A 22,441-nucleotide genomic window follows, 5' to 3' on the forward strand; every position below is an offset into this window, starting at 1 on the left:
AAATAGGCAGAAATATTGCTTTTAGTTAAAATGAAGATGTGAACTTGGAAAAATTATATATATACTCAATACTATGAGAAATATTGAAAAAGTTTCAAGATATTGTACATATAACTATATGGTGTTATGAAAAAGAATAAAGGAATAACTCTGAGTACTTGGAAACTAATTATATGGTACCAAATACAAAAAGGGAGTATGTGATAAGGTCAAGGGATTTTTCCAGAATGAAAACATATTCAAAGAGTTTTAGACTTCAGAATATACACAAGAGTGTTTAGAATAAAGGTATTTAATATCTTATTGGGATGAAATTCATCTTTCTTTCTTTCTTTATTTTTTTTCTTTCTTTCTTTCTCTCTTTCATTCTTTCTTTCTTTCTAGGGTGTTGCTGTGTTGCCTAGCTGGTCTCAAACTCCTGGACTCAAGTGATCCTTCCAATTTAGCTTTACAAATGTTAGGACTATAGAGGTGTGCCACCATTCTGGATGAGGGAATAAATTGCTATAGAAATAATTTAAGAAAATTTACCTAACTTAGAGAAGGACATGCTCCTTCAAACTGAAAAGGCCTAATGAATTCCATAAAGGATACAGAATAAAAATGCCTACATCTAAGCACATTACTATAAAATTACAGGGAACTCAGAATACAGAAGCAATCCTGAAAATTTCTTAAGAATAAAAAGTCCCATTACAAGTACAATAAGACTAGCATATGGCTTCTCTATGAGTATATGGATTCCAACAGATATTGCAGCATGCTTTCAACATTTTTAGCAAAATTATATTGAACCATAAATCAACAATGATAAATTAATATAAAATTATTTTCAGACATTCAACTACTCATAAAGTTTACTATCCACCTAACATTTATGAAAAAAATTGAAAGTGTACTTTTACAGTGACAACACAAATAATCTAAGAAAAATAGAAATATTGGAAGTATTCTAAACAATTGGACAATAAATCAATAAAAATACAATTTGCTATACAATCAAAAGCTGAAATACTTAGAACTACAGAAAATTAAAGGCATATGAGACCTCTATTCTAAAGAGTAAAAAACTGCTGAGGCAAATTATAGAAGACTTACATAAATTAAAAGATAAATCATGCTCATAGATTAGAAGATCCAATATTTTAAGTTGTCACTCTCTACAGATTAATCTATAGATGCAATAAAATGTCATTCATAATCCAGCAAGCTTTATTATAAAAATAAAAAAACTGATTCTAAAAATATGAAAATACAAAGAATATATAATTAAAATTATTTTCAAAATTGGCACATATCAATTGTATGTTTATGGGATGCAGTGTGGCGTTTAAATACATGTACAAATATTTAATGGTAACAGACATATCCGTCACCTTAAATATTTATTACTTCTTTGTACTGGGAACATTCAAAATCCCTTATAGTAGCTATTAGGAAAATCTAATTTAATTGTCAACAATAGTTATCCTATCATGCTATATAGAACATTAGAAATTATTCCTCCTGTCCAACTTTACCCTTGTAGACATTAACATGCTTTCTCCCTCTCTCTCTCCCCCATGCACTTGCAAGGCTCTGGTACTACTATTCTGTGCTCTATTTCTCCGAGATATACTTTTAAGCTTCCACATGTATGTTAGAATACGTGGTATTTATTTTTTCTGTCCCCACCATTTCATTTAACATGATATCTTCCAGTTATTCCTTGTTGCTGCAAAGGATAGCATTTTATTCAATATATGGCAGAATACATACTACATTTTTTAGCAATTAATTCATTCTTTCATGGACACCTCAGCTAATTTCATATTTTAGCTCTCATGAATAGCACTTCAATAAACATGGGAATGCAGGCACAATGACTTCATTTCGTTTTCATACCTGATGGGTAGTTGCTGGATCATATGGTAGTTCTGTTTCTAGTTTTGTTTTGTTTTTTTGCAAACTAGATACTGTTTTTTGTGATGGTTGTTCTACATTACATTTGTACCACCAGTGTATGAGAGTTCCTCTTTCTCCTTATCTTTGCCAGACTTTGTTACTTTTGTTTTTTTCAGTGCTTCCATTATCATTGGGGTAAGATGATATCTCACTGTGTTTTTTTATTTGAATTCCCTGATAATTAGTGATATTGAGCATTTCTTTATATATGTTTTGCCCATGTGTATATCTTTTTTTTTTTATTGTGGGTCGTTCAAAACATTACATAGTTCTTAATATATCATATTTCACAGTTTGATTCAAGTGGGTTATGAACTCCCATTTTTACCCCGTATACAGATTGCTGTATCACATCAGTTACACTTCCATTGATTTACATATTGATAGTGCAAGAGTTAACAACTAGAATCAACAAATGGGACTTACTCAAACTAAAAAGTGTATATCTTTTTTTGAGAAATGTCTATTCAGGTTATTCACCCATATTAAATATCAGATTATAAATTGTTGCTCTTGAGTTGCTTAAATTCCTTATATAGTGTGGAAATTAATCCGTTTTTAGATTAATAGTTTGATAATCTTTTCTTTCATTCTGTAGGTATTCTTTTTATTCTGTTGACTGGTCAGCTTTCCTTCTGTGCTGGTTAGCTCTCTGTTATTGTGACAAAATACCTGAGAAAAATGACTAAAATGTGGAAAGATTTGTTTTGGCTCATGGTTTCAGAAGTTTCAGTCCATGGACGCCTGGAACTTTGCTTTTAGGCTGGTCACAAGGCCGAACCTCATGGTAAAGGAAAGTTGCCCACCTCATGGCATCCAGGAATCAGACAGAGAGAGTGTAGATCTGAAGACAAGGTATTCCCTTCAAAGATATTCCCCAGTGATCTACTTCCTCTAAATTCCTAATGTTTCAACGACTTCACCATGATGTCACCAGCTGGTATTATATATGCCTTTAACACATGGGCCTTGGGGGACACTTCAGATTTAAACCATAACATTATGCCTCTAGGCCCCAAAGGTTCATGATTATTTCACAATGTAAATGTATTCAGTCCATCTCCAAGAATCCCCATAGACTTAACTATTATAACATTGCCCAGAAGTCCAAATCTAAAGTCTCCTCTGAGACTCAAAACAATCTCTTATCTATGAGCCACTATAAAAGTCAAAAAGCAAGTTGCACTTCCAACATTCTATTTTGGGATGAACATAGGCTAAACACAGCCATCCCCAAAGAGATGAACAGGGGCATAGAAAGAAGGGATTATATCAAAGCAAGACTGAAATCTAGCAAGTCAATCATTAAATTCTGTACTTCCAAGGCTAGAATATAAGGTATGTGGTAGCATAAAGTGAGCACCAACAGGCTTGGTAAGACCCATTCCTATAGGTTCACTGTCCACAGCCCATACTTTACTGCTTGAAACTTTCATTGGAAGATGTTCCACATTCCTGGCATCTCAAATTTTCTGGTGTCTTCATTTCAGCTTTGAATTTACTCTCATAGTTTCATACATCATCTTCTCAGGTCCTGGTGCAAGGATTGAGAAACCATCACAGATTGCCTAGCTTCCACATTCATTCTTTGAAACTTTGGTGGAAATCTCTATGACCCCAAAACTCATACATTCTATATGCCTGCAAAATCAGCATGACTTGGATGACACCAATATCTGCTGCCAGCTCCAGCCATATCCAGGAAACCTTGGACCATGGCTACAGCAATTTCTAAGTGCCTGGATAGCTGAGCATGGTGAAACAAATCCTGGGAACACAACATCCTAGGTTGCCCAGTATGAACAGAATGTGACCTGGCACACTCTTCACAAAGCAAAACCTTTCAAAGTAAGTTACTTCTATACCCTTGAGCCTCCAGGGGGTAGGGGTTTGTCCAATTCCTGAGGTGATCTCAAGGCATCTTTCCTATTGTCTTAGTGCAAACTACCTGGCTTCTTTTGGCACTGTCTTCTGTAATCATACCTTCCCTGAACTCATCTTTAAATATTATTCTTTCCTGGCCAATCTGCAAATTTTTCAAATCATCCTCCTATATTTTTTTCTTCCAATTTTAACTGTAAATCTGGCTAAAAAGAGCCAGCAATACACTTAGCACTATCTGAATGCTGTGCTGCCTTGAAATTTCCTGCACCACATTAACTAGTCCAACACCTTTATACTCAGCCTCATACAAAGCCTCATGGTATGGATAAAATGTACACAATATTTTGCCAGATTGTTTCATAGATGACCTGTAGTTCAATTCCCAAAAAGTTCCTCATTCACATCTAAAACTTCATCAGTAATCTTTACTGTCAAAATTCCTATTAGCGTTCTGGTCTTCTTTTTTTTCTAATTTTGTAAAGAATGTTATTGGTATTTTGCTAGATATTGCATTCAATGTATAGGAAACATTGATTAGTATGCACATTTTAGCATTATTAATTCCTACAGTCCATGAACATAGGATACCTTTTTTAAAATTTTTTGTTTCCTCTTAAATTTCCTTCATCAGTGTTTTAAATTTTTTTTTATTGTAGAGACATTAACCACTTTGGGTAAATTTATTCCTAGGTATTTTTTTAGTTTTATTTCTTTATATTATCTTCAGCTATTTCATTAGTGGTATTGAAAAAACTTATTCATTTATGTGCCGCAGTCTGGCTGGGCACAAATCACGAGCCACTGAAGCAGGAACAAACTTTATTTCTGAACTCCACCAGTACACTCCACACACACTCCCGGGAACTCTCCCGAACGCCACGCGGCTCCTCCAAAAACCACCAACTGGAAAATCCCTCCTCCGGCACTTCCCCAACCAATGCAAACTCTTCAGGAATCCCTGTGAGAGCTCAACCGGAACTCAACGGGAACTCTGTGAGAACTCAAAAGTCATCATCTTAATGGCTCACTGGCATTACCTCTCAACCACTACTTCTGTGAAAAATGCTATGCGTCAAACTAACTTGGCTGTGGCCCTCAACATCTCCCCCCTTCTGTTTAATTAAACAACAAGCAATGTGGCTTAGGGACCATGCCTGTTAGGCTGTCCAATACTACATATGGTCCTTACCCATCATCAGATGAGCTGACATCAAGGCATCAGCCTCCTGTCTTAGGTTGGTACCACTGCAATTGGATCTTACCCATCAGTGACTACCGGTCCAGCATACAGCCATACTTGTGGATAGGCCTATTCACCAGTGGGGGGGTGAGGTTCTTTGCCTCACATCTGTTGGCCCCCAAATTTTAGACCATCACTAGCAGAAGGGAGGAGGATACAGAAATACCACAACACCAAGCCAATTGACAGCTCCTTTGGAAAAATTGTACCACCGGTGACACCATCAGCAAAGATCCACCAGCACTACCACAATTCGCTGCACCAATAGATAGTTCACAATGCATACAAGTGATACATAGTCCAGGCAAGGTCTGCAAGCAGTTCAAAGCAGAGGAATCTATCAATATGTCCATTTTCTCCCACAGTAAATCGACTCCTTGATTGAGCATTACTTGTTGAGTTATTATTCATTGATACATCAGTTTATATAGTTTACTCTGATAGCTATCGAAGAAGCTGTAGTATGGTTTTATCTTTGTCTTCACCGGCACTAGGATGAAGATAGGAATTCTGGCAAAGATGGCTAAAAAAATATTATGTAGCATTCCAACAGGCACTAAGAAAACAATTTTCTGAACAATTTTCATTATCATGAACAGAATTATTAAATATAATGAAAAGGAAAGGTGAAAGTAAACAAACAGATCTGTTACCTCCTTATTTGTTCACATATTAAAACAATCCTCAACAGCTGTTTACCCAATTTAAATTAAAGCATTTAAATCACATGAATAAAAAAAAATTGGATACATTTTCTCATGAGCGCTCCTCATATATGATATATGGACATAAGCACATACAGACATACAACACAAAACACAAGTGTGCACACATAACATACAATATATAAGACAATAGTAAAGGCCTTGTAGCTTTACACAGGTGAAATCTCCATTGCAATGTTTAAAAACTCCCACAGTAAAAAAATAAAAGTGATCAGAAAAACATTAACCTAGGTCTGTATGAGCTCAAAAAATAAAACAGAACTTTATGATGTGGGGAAAGGCAATAATAAAATAGATATTGAAAAAAGCATCCTGGTTACCACCTGGGTTTAACTCTTATTTGGATATCCCATCCTTTTTTCTGTAACTTGCATATGGGTCTGAAGGTATTCCCACAAGCAAGCCTCAAGGTTTTTTACTTTTGAAATAGGCCTTAATGGTGTTCATTATTCATTAGCCTCCAGGTGTGGAAGAATCACTGTCACAGATGTAAGAATAGCCAAGCTGGAGCTCTGGATATCAGCTGTTATGGATTTGAGTCAAATCATGTTCTTTTTGGTCTGTAGAAATCACTTTGGTTAGTCTCTCTGGAATCTAAATTGGCTGCTGTTCTCCCTGTGGAAACACACAAACCGAACCCTGACTCCAGACAATCACTGGGTCAGGACCTTTCCATTGTCCTCTTAGAACATCCTTCCAAAATACCTTAGGCTTATGTATATTTTTTGGATACATATGTCTTTGCTTAGCACTAAGCCCTGATGAATCCAAATTTAAAAAGTTTAGAGTAGAAAGGGTTATTTTAAGTTTATCTTTGGGGGATATATACCCCTTCCCAATTCCCTCTTTTTGCTTTAATAAGTACATTTTAATAGTTTGAGGAGCTCTTTCAGCTATGTCTTCTCCCTGTGGATTCTATGTGATTCCTGTTATATGAGTAATGCCAAATGATGAGCAAAATTATTTAAAAGAGGTAGAAGTATAACCAGGGGCATTATCTGTTTTTAACTGTTTTGGAACACCCACAGTGGCAAAATTTTGTAAGCAATGAGCTATAATATCTTTAGTTTTTTCTCTGGCATGAAGGGAGCCCATCAAAAATCTGGACGAAGTATCAACTGTAACATGTAAATATTTTAATTTTCCAAATTCTGGCAAGTGTGTGACATCCATCTGCCAAATATGGTTAGGTATCAGTGCTCTAGGACTGACTCCAAGATTAACTTGTGGTAAAAAGGTCACACAATTTTGACATTGTTTTATTATATGTTTAGCTTGTTCCTTAGTTATTTTAAAATGCTTTTGTAAAGTATTAGCATTGACATGGAACCTTTTATGAAAATTTGTAGCTTCTTCTAGTCTAGAGAAAATATGTATGTCATGTGTAGTTTTATCTGCTAAATCATTGCCCAAACTAAAGGCTCCAGGTATCCTGTATGTGCTCTGATATGTCCTATAAAGAATGGATCTTTTCTGTCCCAGATTAGACTTTGTATAGTGGAAAACAAGGAGAAAACAGTAGAAGAAGGGGAAATCCTACCAGCATCTTCAAGGGATATTATAGCATTAACTATGTAGTGACTATCGGAAAATAAATTAAATACAGAATCTTTAAACATCACAAAAGCTTGTAATACTGCATTAAGCTCTACCTTTTGAGCTGATTGTTTGGGTACTAAAAAGTTGTAAAAGTTTGATCAGGGCTAACTACTGCTGCTGTACCATTATTTGACCCATCAGTGAATATATTTGGAGCATTTATGATAGGTTTTTTTCTTGTCATTTTTGGAAAAACTACAGGATGCGAACACCAAAAAGACAACAAAGGATTAGATGGTAAGTGATTATCAAATGAAACACTAGATTTACACATTATTATTGCCCAAGTATTTAACTCATTAGCTAACTTATCAATTTGATCCATAGTATATGGAGTAATAATTTTATTGGGAGAAATTCCAAACACTCTCTTTGCTGCTTTTATCCCTTTGAGTATTAATTGTCCTACAGCCTCAGGATATCTAGTAAGCATAGTGTTAGGAGAATAGGAATATTTTTGTTGGTATTACAATAAATAATAAAGGCAAATTTATATCAATTCTATCCAAATGCATATTTTCCATATATGTTTCAATAATTTTTAATGCCTTTCTTGCTTCAGGCGTTAACATTCGTGGTGAATTTGGATCTGATGGACCTTTTAGGATATCAAATAAAGGTCCCAACTCTCCTGTTGGTATGCCTAGATAAGGCCTTATCCAATTTATGTCTCCTAATAACTTTGAAAGTCGTTAAGTGATTTGAGTTGATCTACTCATATTTGAATTTTGGTAGACGGACCATGGTTGAGGATAATAGAACTCCTAAATAATTAATTGGAAAATTTAATTGTACTTTATCTATTGCTATCTCTAGATTATAATTTTTTAATAAATTTGTAAGTGTGGCATAACATTCTAGCAATGTGTTTTTATCTTTATGTTCTAATAATACATCATCCATATAGTGAAATATTTGTAGTTCAGGATTTTGATTTCTAAGTGGCTGGATTAGTTTGTTAACATAAATTTGACACATAGTTGGGCTGTTAGCCATCCTTGAGGGAGTACTTTCCATTCATATCTCTGATTGGGACCTTCATGATTCAGTGCAGGGATAGTAAATGCAAAACATGGACTATCCTCACGATGAATTGGAATTGAAAAAAAAAACAATCCTTAATATCTATAGCTAAAACATACCAGGTTTTTGGCAAAGCAAACAATTGGGGAATCCCTGATTGAGCAGGTCCCATAATAACCATCTCATTATTAATGGCTCTTAAATCTCGCAATAATCTCCATTTACCAGATTTCTTTTTGATGACAAAAATCGGAGTATTATGGGGAGATACAGAAGGTTGTATATGTCCTTCCGCTAATTGTTGTTTGACCAGATCATGGGCTGCTTGTATCTTTTCTTTAGTCAGGGGCCACTGAGGAACCCATACTGGTCTTTCTGATTTCCAAGTAATTTTTATTGTCTCAGTGACCCCTTCTGAAAGCCCAATCCATGTCTATCTATTTTTTGATCTATTTGAATTGGTGCTGCTATACCTTGTTCTTTTTCTCCTAATCTTTTTTCTTTCCTAAAAACTTGTCTAGCCCTAATAGTGGGTGCATTTGGATTGATGTTATTTGTTAATGTCAAACCTAATTGATCTAGGACATCTCGTCCCCATAAATTTATACGAAGATGATCCAATACATATGGCTGCATAGTTCCTTCACATCCTTCAGGATCCTTCCAATCTAATACCATTGCACTTCTATGGGGATTAGTCACCACTCCTAGGCCTCGAAGTGTTTGAGTGGCTTGTTGTAATGGCGAATGTTTTGGCCATTCTTGATGAGATGTGATGCTAAGGTCTGCACCTGTGTCCAGTAGCCCATTAAATTCATATCCTTGAATATTTAGTTTTAGCATTGGGCGAGAATCTAAATTTAAAGAAAGCATAGCCCAATCTACACCTGTGGAGCCTAATCCTCTGGAACCTCTTTCTATAGTACTACTGGAAAATTTATCATGCAGGCTGGGTATTATTAATAACTGTGCTATTATATCTCCTGGTGAAATTACTGATATACCTCTTGGAGAACTAGCTATGATTTTTATTTCACCTTGATAATTGGGATCAATTACCCCAGGACTTATCATAAGTCCTTTTAGAATAGAAGAACTGTGTCCCAATAATAAGCCTACTGTACCTTGGGGAAGAGGCCCTTTTACCCCTGTGGGAATGATTTGAACTCCCATCTCTGGAGTTAGTACTGCTCTGGAAGAGGTGCAGATGTCCAATCCTGAACTTCCTCTGGTTTGTCTGATGAGAGATCTAATGTACAATGTGTCCTGGGCACTACCCTGATGGTGTCACTGGGTTCCTCCAGTGCTCTGAATATTTGTGGTCGTGGGCCCCGGAGCATTGGGCCCCACTGTCCGTTTTTTGGTAATGGAGCCCGATGCCTTTCTCCATGATATTGTGTGTAAACACCTGGTCCTTGTCCGTTTTTTGATAACGGAGTACCCTCTATGGTGGTTTGAGAACGGCATTCATTAGTCCAATGTCTCCCTCTACGGCATCGTGGGCAAATACCCGGTATTCTACTCCTTTGATACCTAGCTTTGATAAACCCTCCTCCTATGGGGCAACTCCTTTTAAAATGTCCTGTTTGTTCACAATTGTAGCATGTTTTTGGCCTGGCATCTAAAGCCTGTTGTACTGCAGCTGCCAAGACTTGCCCTTGTTCGTTAATGTCTCTACATAATTTAATATATGTGTTTAAATCTCCATGTTTCCATGGTCTAATGACCTCTCTGCACCAACGATTTGCTTGCTCGTAAGCCAGTTGTTTTATTAATGGCATTGCTTGTTCTGTATCCCCAACAACTCTGGTAGCTGTTTGAATAAGCCTATCTACAAATTCAGCGTAAGGTTCATTAGCTCCCTATATTACCTTAAATAATTGACCTTGTAAATCTCCATGTCCTTGTAAAGTCTTCCATGCACTAACTGCATCTGCAGCAATTTGTGAATATATAGCAGGATCATATTCAATTTGTTGCCGTTGACCCTCATAAGGTCCTTTTCCTAACAACATATCTAGATTTCTTTGAGGGTTACCGGCTCCTGCATTTTGCCTAGCTGTCTCCATGCAAAATTCCTCATTGGCAACCTTCCATGACAAATATTGTCCTCCATTTAGCACAGATTTAGACATGCTAGCCCAGTCTGCTGGAGTCGTGTCCAAGTTGGTAATGAATTCGACCATGCTTACATTGAAGGGTGCTTGGGGACCATATGTTGTTACAGCCTCCTTTAACTGCTTCACTGTTTTGAAATCTAAAGCATGGTAAATTCACTGCCCTTCTGCCTGCTCAAGTACAGGGCATGCTAATCTTTGAGGTCCTGTCTCAGGATCCCATCTATCAACTACGGGGGTTGAGGGCCACTCAGCTGTCTCCATAGGTGGAGCTATGGTTGAATTACACCCTCTGGTGATAGAACAGAGTTAGTACCAGCCTCCTGTTGTAGCTTCCCCCCTGATAGCTGTTTCTCCTCTAAGCTTTCTTCCTTTAAATTTTCTTCCTCTATCTGACTAGCTCGAGAGACCTTCTATTTTGCTTGATCTAACATGTTTTCTACCATAGTCTGGACCTCTAACAATTTACTTAACACTCTTTCAGTTTGTTTTTTACTAATTTCTAATCTACTATAAAGATAACACAACCCAAGAAGATAACACCAAAAAAATAAACCTGAAACAGAATGAAACAAAAATGGAACAAAAAATCATTGTATCAATTTTCCTATTTCCTTGACATATGCATTTGTGGTCTATTTCTATCTCTTCCTCAGGGGCGAACAACTTCAAACCTTGAGCCAACCATTTTTCCCAGTTTGCCTGAGAAAGTTCTAGGGATAGGCAGCTTGAAACAAAAACAAATCAAATCAAAACAAGAACACATTGCTTTTGAAATGGTCACCCATTTGTTTATTGTATGTGGTGTCAGGAACCAAACCCAGTGTCTCACGCATGCTAGGCAAGTGCTCTACCTCTGAGCCACACCCCAGGCCCCAATCCTTTCATTCTTTTAGTTTTGTTCTGATTATTTTAAATATCTTTTGTTCTTTTCTTCTTCTCTTGTTTGTCTTCCTGGTTAGTTGTTTTCTATAGTGATATGGTCTAGTTCTTTTTTCTTTCTCTTGTGTATCTTTATCTCTTGTGTATCTCTCACATTTGTGATTTTTTTACTTATTTTCATGAATTGACACTTTTGTTAGTTTTAGAATTCTTTGCTTTTTGCTTTTGACAATTTGACTATACTATGCCTTATAGAGTATCATTTTCTGTTGAATCTATTAGGAGTCCTTTGACCTTTCTGAAACTAGGTGAACATATCATTCCCAATATTTTGAATGTTTTCATTAGCTTTAGTTTCAGCTAGTCATTTTAGTGTAGTTTCCATGTATCTTCTTTAGCTATGGATCAATGTTGGTGATATATGCATGTGCCTCAGTGGCCTAGGCTGCAAGAGTTGTGGAATTACACCAGTATCTCAGATGCAACTCTCTTTTTTTCCAAACATTTATTTATTTTTTAGTTGTAGTTGCACATAATACCTTTATTTATATGTGGTGCTGAGAATTGAACCCAGGGTCTCACACATGCTAGGCGAGTGCTCTACCACTGAGCCACAACTCCAGCCCCTAAGATGCAACTCTCTTAAGCAGTAGCATCTCTAAGTACAATGTTCCCAGATATGGATGTAGTTACCCATCACTTTCTGTGGATTGGGTGAGGGTAGAGCTACCTCAGCGGTCTCAGGTGTGTATGATAAAGTGTATCCAAAAGTAGAGTGGGATTCCTCTTAATGTCTGAAGGCTGCATGAGGGCTGGGCCACAGTAGGGTCCAAAATGAGACACCAGTCAGTGTCTGAGGGCTACACAGCTGATTTTTCAAGAGGGCCTCGGGAACCCACCCTCTCATGGACAGTTCACAAACTGCTTCTGGAGGCCAAGAGTGGATGGATAGGAGCCCAGTATCTGTTGACAGGGCTATAATAGGTGGAACATCTGAGCATGTGGTGCCTAACTGATTCTTGGGGACACAGAAAGATGGGTAAGACCACTGCTTGATTTCTGAGGATATTAGCAATATGGGCCACTCAGGAAAGGCTTCTGGTATGCTAACTAGGTTATGGGTATATGGGTGAATATATCTGCTATGGACTGAACAATATCCACAGCCAAATTTTGTAGCTGAGAGTGGGGCTGCCTGTATGCTTTCAAGGAGCCTCAGTGGGCCAAGACACACTGGAATGGATGCCAAGTAGCTTCCCAGGGTTAAGTATACATGAGTGTGGCTACTTGGCTGCATTGTGAGTACATGTGTGCATGTCATTTTAGTTAGCTGTGTAGGAGGGGAGTGCTCTCTATGGGAGAAGTCCTGCTGCCTGGATGACTGTTGGGGTGGTTTAGGAGGCATATGGAAGCTCCAGGCATGCTGGTTTTGCAATGGACTAACCAGAGGGGTGGTAAAACTGGCTGGCTGGTTTTTATGTCAGGTTTGGGCATGCATAGGTACTATAGTCCGCCTGGATGTGTGATGGGATCACTGAAGCCTGGGCTACTTCCTTAATGCAGCAGGTACTGTGGGCTAGAATTCTCTGTTGCGAATTCACTAGGAGGACAAGACTAATATCTGGAGGACCTTGAAGCTGAGCTTGTGAATACACATGTGCCATAAAGACCAGCTGTCAATTGATAGGCTTATTGAGAGGGGACATTGTCTGGATCCTGTTGAGATAAGTTCAGGTGTTTATTCATCAGCCATGCAGTGGACTCCCTGTATTCTTGGATGCCTGTTGGACTTACTGTAGGCACATGTGGATACTATAGGCCAGGCACCCATTCAGCAATGATTTATAGTTTGTAATGTACAAGCCTTTCATATTTTAATTGAATTTTATTCTTAGGTATTTTATTCTTTTGGATACTCTCATAAATGGACTATTTTTAATTTTTTCTTTTCTTTAAATTGTTCACTGCTGGTGTAAAGAAATCAAACTCTTTTTCTGTTTTGATCTTGTACTCTATAAGTTTGCTAAAGTCACTTATTAGCTGCAATAGCTTTTTATGGATTCTTTGGAATTTTCTATATGAAGAATGATGCCTTCTGCAAATAGAAGTAGCTTTAATTTTTTGTGCCAACTTGAATTATTTTAATTATATTTTATTGCTTAATTACTGTGACTAGAATTTGCAATTCAGTGTTGAATAGCTGTGGCAAAGGCAGACTTCCTTGTATTGTTTACATTTTTTTGAACTGGTGATTGAACCCAGGGGTACTTAACCACTGCACTACATCACCAGCCATTTTTAATATTTTATTTAGAGACAGGGTCTCACTAAGTTGCTTAAGGTCTTTCTAAATTGCTGAGGCTGGCTTCGAACTTGTAATCCTCCTGCCTCAGTCTCCTAAGATTCTGGGATTACTGGCATATGCTACTATGCCCAGCTTGTTTTACATCTTCAAATCTTTCACCATTGAGTATGATATTAGGTATAGATTTTCCATAAATGCCCTTTATCATTTTGAAAATTTTTCTTTTAGTTCATAGTTTTATGATTGCTTTTGTCATCAAAGGGTGATAGATTTTATTAAAATTTTCTTTCTTTGCATCAAACAGATGATCATGGTCTATTATTACAATGATTTATTTTTATACTTGCATTCCTGAAACAAAATACAATTCATTTGTAGCATATAATCTTTTTCAATATGGTGTTTGATCCTATTTTTTGTAATATGTTGGGATATTGCTGTCTATATTTATGGGGTGAATTGTTCTGTAATATTCTTTACTTTTGATATCTTTATCTGGCTATAGAAACAAGACAATACTGTCTTTATAGGATGTGGATGTCTTCCCTCATCTTCTAATTTTTGCATTATTTTTAAAAGGATTAATGTAAATTCACCTTACAACATTTGGTAGAATTCACAATTGAAGGCATTTTGTCTAAGAAAATTATTTCCCATTTTATCCAAATTATACAATTTGTTGTAGTATAATTGTTCATAATTTCAATTTTGTAAGGTCAATCATAATGTTTCACATATATTTCTGATTTTAGTTCATAATATTTCCTTTCTTCTTTTCTGTGTCAGTTTTATTAAATGTTTGTCAACTTTATGTATCTTTCCAAAGAAGTAATTTTTGATTCTTTCATTTTCTTATTCTATATTTAGTCATTCTGACTTTATTTTTATTATTTACTTTCTCTAATAGCTGCATGTTTAACTTTCTATACTTATTCTATTTCCTTAAAGTATAAAGTTAGTTTATGATTTGAGTATTTTTTTTTATTTTTTATTAGCTACACATGACATTATAATGATCATGGCAATTCATACATTTGAATCATTGGGATATAATTTCTCATTTTTCTAATTGTACAGATTGCAGAATCACACTGATCATAGAGTCACCTATATACATACAGCAATCATAATGTCTATTCTATTCTGCTGCCCTTCCTATGCCCCCTACTGATTTAAGTATTTTTTAATGTAAGTGCTTATAACTAAACTTTGAGCCCAGCCATTCCTATATCCCATGGGTTTTGGCATGTTGAGTTTTCATTTTATTTTTAATTTCTTCTTCTTTTTTTCTTTGAGCTACCAGTTATTTAAACTCATATGTTGTTGTTACATATTTTTAAATATTCTTGTATTCCTTGTATTTTTATTCCATTTTGGTTGAAAGAAAAACTATGATTTTAAACTTTTAAATTTATTAAGTCTCACTTTTGCTTGACCATACCGTCTATCCTGCAGAATGTCCCATGTATACCTGAGATGAATATATATTCTGTTATTGTCCAGTAGCATGCCCTACATTTGTCAGTTTAGTTTATATATACTGTTTTAATGTCGTGCATTTTATTATTAATTGTATGTGTATATACTATATTCACCATTTTTAATATATTCATCTATTATTTATTAGTTTGTTCCATTCAGGGTTTATTTACTTTTTTTATTTTTTTATTTAATTAGTTGTACATGAAAGTAGACTGCATTTATGTACTTTGATATATGATACATAGATGGGATATAATTTCTCATTTTTCTGAGTGTACATGTTGCAGAATCATATTGGTCATGTAATCACATATATCCATACAGTAATAATGACTGTTTAATTCTACTATCTTTTCTATCCACACATCTCCTCTCCTTCCCTCCCATCACTTCCCTCTACCTAATCTAAGGTAATGCTATAACGCTATTCTTCCATAGTGCCCCCCTGCCTTATTGTGAATTAGTACTCACATATTATAGAAAACATGTGGCCTTTGGTTTTAGTGAGATTGGCTTATTTTGCTTAGCATGATATTTTCTAACTCCAACCATTTACTGGCAAATGCCATAATTTTACTCTTCTTTAAAGCTGGTTAATATTCCATTGAGTATATATATATATATATATATATATATATATATATATATATATATATATACCACATTTTCTTTATCCATTCATCTATTGAGGGACACCTAGGTTGGTTCCATAATCTAGCTATTGTGAATTGAGCTGCTGTAAATACTGATGTGGCTGTGTCACTATAGTATGCTGATTTTAAGTCCTTTGGGTATAAACCAAGGAGTGGAATAGCTGGGTCAAATGGTGGTTCTATTCCTAGTTTTCTGAGAAATCTCCATACTGCTTTCCATAGTGGTTGCACCAGTTTGCAGTCCCACCAGCAATGTATGAGTGTACTATATCCTCAACAACATTTAATGTTACCTGTATTCTTGATGATTGCCATTCTGACAAGAGTGAGATGAAATCTTAGAGTAGTTTTGATTTGCATTTCTCTAATTGCTAGAGATGTTTAACACTTTTTCATATATTTGTTGATCAATTGTATTTCTTCTTCTGTGAAGTTTCTGTTCAGTATTTTAGCCCATTTAATGATTAGGTTTGTGTGTGTGTGTGTGTGTGTGTGTGTGTGTGTGTTGGTGTTAAGCTTTTTGAGTTCTTTATATATTCTAGAGATTAGTGCTTTATCTGAGGTGCATGTGGTGAAGATTTTCTCCCAGTCTGTAAGCTCTTTCCTCACGTTATTGATTGTTTCCTTTACTGAGAAGAAGCTTTTTATTTTGAATCCAACCCATTTGTTGATTCTTAATTTTACTTCTTGTGCTTCAGATATTTATAACAGAGCACTATAGACTGGGTAGTTGACAACAACAGAAATATGTTTCTTACATGTCTGGATATAGGGAAGTCCAAGATCAAACACCTTCAGATTGGAAGTCTGGAGAGGGCCTGATTTCTGGCTCACTGGAAGTTGGTTTATTTTAGTAACCTCACATGATAGAAGATGCATGGGAACTCTTTGGTATCTCTTTTATAAAAAAAATCATGAATGTTATTCCATACCCTAACCACTTCCCAAGCACTCCACCTCCAAGTCCCATCACATTTGGGATTAGGTTGCAACATATAAATTATATAAATTTCTATTCTGGTAACCTATCTTACATTCTCTCCATGTCTCAGACTTTGTAATATTGGATCTCAAAGCATTTATTTTGAAATCCACTTCTCAATTCTGCTATCCTTTTGCTGTTTCCTTTCTGTGTTGGAGTAGATAAGAACTACCTAGCTCACTTCTGCCATCTTCCTTCCAGGTGTTTCCATTGTCTATTATGTTACACTTATGTTACATTACCTTTTACCTATGCTTTTGTCTAATTTCTATCTCAGGACTCTTTGCTGTCCTCTATTATTCCTAATTGGTTCCTCTTTTCTCCTTAGATTTGTCTCTAAGCTAGGTCAAAATTCATTATACATTCATGTATTTAAACAAAAATCTAGGATAATATCATCCTACTTATCCAACCATGTCTTTTATTGCTTCCAAGCCTGAAAATTTTGTAGTAGGCACACTATTTGCCCTCAGTGGTTCAAAAGTATCTTATGCAAATTCAAAATCATTTCTTTTAGTCATCATTATGGTGTCTGCCTAGAATGCATTACTTTTCCCCTTTTTTTCTACCTAAATTCACTGTACAGTTTTGGTTCAGGTTTAGTCACAATCCATGAAGCATTTTTATTATTACATCAGTCCATCTTCATCTTTCCTCAATTTATTGTTTTAGCCACTAGTTTTCCCACTTAATCACTATTTTGCTATTTAATCATCATATGCATGCATTTTCTCAACAATTATTTGTAAATTTGTAATTTGCTATGAGAATCATTCCCTTTTTAATTTCCTTAATATATCAAAAAGTGATAGTAACCAAAGTTATTGTTAGGCATATATTTTAAATGAAATATTAGTAAATATATTGGATTTTTTATTTATATATGACAACAGGATGAATTACAATGCTTATTACACATATATAGAAAAATTTTTCATATCTCCAGTTGGTATACAAGTATATTCACACCAATTTGTGTCTTCATACATGTACTTTGGATAATGATGATCACCACATTCCACCATCATTAATAACCCCATGCCCCTTCCCTTCCCCTCCAACCCCTCTGCTCTATCTAGAGTTCATCTATTCCTCCCATGAACCCCCTCCCTATCACACTATAAATCAGCCTCAGTATATCAAAGCAAATATTCAGTATTTGGGTTTTTGGGAATGGCCAACTTCACTTAGCATTATCTCTCCAATACCATCCATTTAACTGCAAATACCATGATTTTGTTATCTTATATTGCTGAATAATATTCTATTGTGTATATATGCCACATTTTTTTATCCATTGATCTATTTAAGGGTATCTAGGTGGTTTCCCAGTTTAGCTATTGTGAATTGTGCTGCTATAAACATTGATGTGGCTGTGTCCCTGTAGTATGCTGTTTTAAGTCCTTTTGATATAGACTGAGGAGAGGGATAGCTGGGTCAATGGTAGTTCCATTCCCAATTTTCCAAGAAATCTCCATACTGCTTTCCATATTGGCTGCACCAATATGCAGTCCCACCAGCAGTGTATGAGTGTACCTTTCCCCCCACATCCTTGCCATCACTTATTGTTGTTTATCTTCATAATCATGCCATTCTGACTGGAGGGAGATGAAATCTTAGAGAGATTTTAAACTGCATTTCTCTAATTGCTAGTGATGATGAACATTTTTTTCATGTATTTGTTGAGTGATTGTACATTATCTTCTTAGAAATGTCCCTTCAGGTCATTGGGCCATTTATTGATTGGGTTATTTGTTTGTTTATTTGTTTTTATTGTGTCTAGCTTTTTGAGTTCTTTATATATCCTACAGATATTGCTCTATCTTATGTGTGAGGGGAAAAGATTTGCTCCCAAGATGTAGGCTCTTTATTAACCTCAAAGATTGTTTCTTTTGCAGAGAAGAAACTTTTCAGTTTAAGTCCATTCCATTCATTGATTCTTGGTTTTAATTCTTTTGCCACAGGAGTCTTATTAAGGAAGTTGGGGCCTAATCCCACATGATGAAGACTGAGTCCTAATTTTTCTTGTATTAGACACAGGATCTCTGGTTTAATTCCTAAGTCCTTGATCCATTTTGAGTTTGATTTTGTGCATGGTGAGAAATAGGGGTTTAATTTTAATTTCTTGCATATGGATTCACAATTTTCCCAGCATCATTTGTTGAAGAGGCTATCTTTTCTCCAAGGCATGTTCTTGGCACCTTTGTCTAATATAATTGTAGTTTTGTGGGTTAGTCTCTGTGTCCTTTATTCCGTACATTGATCTACCAATCTGTTTTGGTGCCAATACCATGCTGTTTTATTAGTATATTGGAATTTTTAAAGCAAAAATTATTCTTATTATCCTCTAAACTTTTTTCCTGATATTTTAAGTGGATAAATTTTTTTGAACTTAGTTCACTCAATGCTAAAATACCATTCCTCCTCTTCAATTAAATCTTTCTAGATCACAATAATCTTTCTAGCTTCTTAGTTCATAATAAGGTGTGTATATGATCAGTAATTGAATATATTTTCCCTGGTGCATTCTACCTGCTTAATATTTATAACACATATTTTTTAACTGAATTTGGAAAACTTGAAAGATCTTTTCTCATTTTGATAAAGAATAACTTACGCCCAAAAATTTTTAATCACACACCTAAAATCAAATATTTAGAAAGTGATTAGTTTGGGTTACAATCCAGGACTATATTACTCCAAAACCTTAGCCTTTTCAATTGTTTTCCAACTAGTAACACTTTGATTGCTCTCTTGTTTGTTTACAAATATCTTTTGAACACATAGTATAGCAGGCACTAGCCTCAACATCATGGTAACAATCCTAAAACAATGAATCTTGTCTTCAATTTACTCACAGCCCAGTGCATGAATTAACCAGATAAACAGAATTGAATAGATCTGTGCAACAGATCAGTATCCACAAATACAACAGTTTTAATAAAAACTTATATATGTATGTTGAAGGTTGGGAGGTAGTGCTGACAGTTATACTGTGAGTGAACTATGAAAAAATAAATGACCCAATGTGCCTATTGAAATACTGTATTTTTTGTATAAAGGTATTTGATATTATTTAATCCTCCCTGGGAATGTAGAAGCAGGAAATCACCCTAGTGAATGAAACATGGTTATTGTATCCTGACCCTCCTTCAGGACATTCAGTATGCTCTCTGACTAAAATAAAGATCTTCCAGCAGGACCAAGCTCTGATATTTAATATAAAAACTAAGACCTTGAGATAGCTTCATATAAGTTCATGTATTTGATTAAAATCTGTTTTGCTTAGTTATTTAAATCATAGAATGACATGAATTGTGGGGTAAAGAAGAAAAAGTCATCAACAGTATGACAACCTCAAGCATAATGAGGAGATTTTAGGGTTTGAAAAGGTATTTTTAACCAACAGAGACAAACTGTCATCAATGATGGTAGGATTTAATTTACAAATAGCTCAAGTTGTCTGACAGTTGCTGGTGAAAGAACACATAGGCAATCCATGTATTAAATTCTCTCTCCTTCTCTGGTATACTGAATGATGTGGGATGGCATGTCCTAGGTGATTTACACTATTAATTCTATTCCTTATCTTGAAATTAGTTTCAGTCCTGTCATGTTGAGGTCTTTTGGCAGGTTTGTGGGCACTCATTCATTGTTCATTCAGTCAGTGTATGCATTCTATATATCAAAAAGATGTCAGGCATGGAAAATGCAAAATTGAATAAGTCATGGGCCATATTCTCAAGCAATTGACTATTTAGAAGAGGATATATTTATTTATATCCTTAAATAACCAACATATCATTAATTAATTGGTAGAAAGTAGTGTCAGCAAAATCAATACAATGTGCTTTCTTGCCATCTCACCCCAGTTGGATTTTAGGACATTATTTACCACTTTTAATTTCTGTAATCTACTAAATAGTGCCAGACTTAACAATATGTTCACCCAAGTCAGTCTTGGTCATTGCTTGTGCACCTACTGCCATTCCATTCTAAGTTGTAAATCCTCCAGTTCCAGTACTCTTTTAAAGCTCTTAACAGCTGATGATTTACTTTAACCAGTGATCACAATGCTCTTCTTGTCCCACTGCCTGAAAGACTGACCCCTAGATTAAGTTAAATATTCACTTGAATTTTATTCAAGCTAATGCCTCTATCTTGAAAAAATCTATTACTCTTGTACCAAAAATATATAGAAAGCTAACTTTAACCTACTTCCTTCAAGGTTATACATTCACAGTGGGCATGATAGAATAATTCCTCAGATTCAAGAAGCTTTGGCTCTTTTAATTTTATGAACCTGTTTCCAAGGCCTGCATGGATCACATGTCAGGGCAAAAGTCATATTTGGGCAAAAGTCATGATTTTACTTATGGAGGTTTAGGTAAATTGTACCATGTTGTGTCCAGAACTATCACTCACCAGTGAAAATCAGAGAATCCATCACTTGGGGCCAATTTTGTTTCTGAAATTTGCCTACTATTTCATCTCTCAACTCATTTCTCATTCAATTTAATATGCATGTATGTCTGAATAGCCAGACATGGATCGTGTAATTAAATGGATATTAATTTTAAAAGGAATATGTTATTTAATTACACATACAAGATATATCTCTGCTCAAGCCAATCTAGAGCATATAAACACAAAAGTGTAATAAAGTGCTATAATAGCTTGTTCATAAACATATGCATATATTATATAAAATATTTACTTGAATGCATTAGAGACATAGGAAGACAGCAAGAACTTGTGGAACCAAGGCTTAAGAAGGAAGGAAGGCCCCTGTTGCTCACTAGCAAAGTGCTTGCCTAAGCACTCATGAAGCCCTAGATTCTATCCCAGGAATAAAAAATTTAAAAAGAAAGTGGAAGAATGCCAATAGAGGAAAGTCCATTTGATCTGCTTTCTACTTATTTGTTGAATTACAAGTGGTAACCAAGAAATTGAGAAGCTGACCAGATATTTCAGGAGTTTCTTAAGATTGCAGGTGACACATTGGAGTCCACTGATCACCAAGGATGAGGAACCATATCAAATACTACAGGATTGCAAATAGAACCATAATAAGCTAAACTTTATGTAAAAGGTGTAAAATACAAAAACGGCTGGTACTCACAAAAACTAGAATGTAATATTTAATTGGTCCAATCCCTCATTGGATTAAGGCATTCTATTCTCTATTGGTTGCCAGAAGCAAAAGTTAATAATCTCTTTTGGAAGATGATATCCAGTGCAACTAACAATTATCTCTACATCCTTTTATGTATAATGTCAAATAGTCAATCAAAAATTACAAGGTCTATAATAGATAATAAATAATTGAATACAATAGAAAAAGATATAAAATGGAAACATGATCATTGATACTTTGAATATTATACTGAATTTTTCAGGCACAGGGTTTAAAATATGTCAGCAAATTATGGCCCAATTGGACCTGTGTAGCCTGCAGCCTGACTTTGTAAATAACCTGTATTGGAGTACAGTCCTACCAATCTGTTTTCATATTGTCTATAATTGTTTTATGCTAAAACAGCAAAGTTAAGTAGATGCAAAAAGATTACATGTCCATTGTAAAAAATATTAATTATGTGTGCCA

The sequence above is a fragment of the Spermophilus citellus genome (genome assembly GCF_964194105.1).
Source record: "Spermophilus citellus genome assembly, chromosome: X".
NCBI lineage: Eukaryota > Metazoa > Chordata > Mammalia > Rodentia > Sciuridae > Spermophilus > Spermophilus citellus.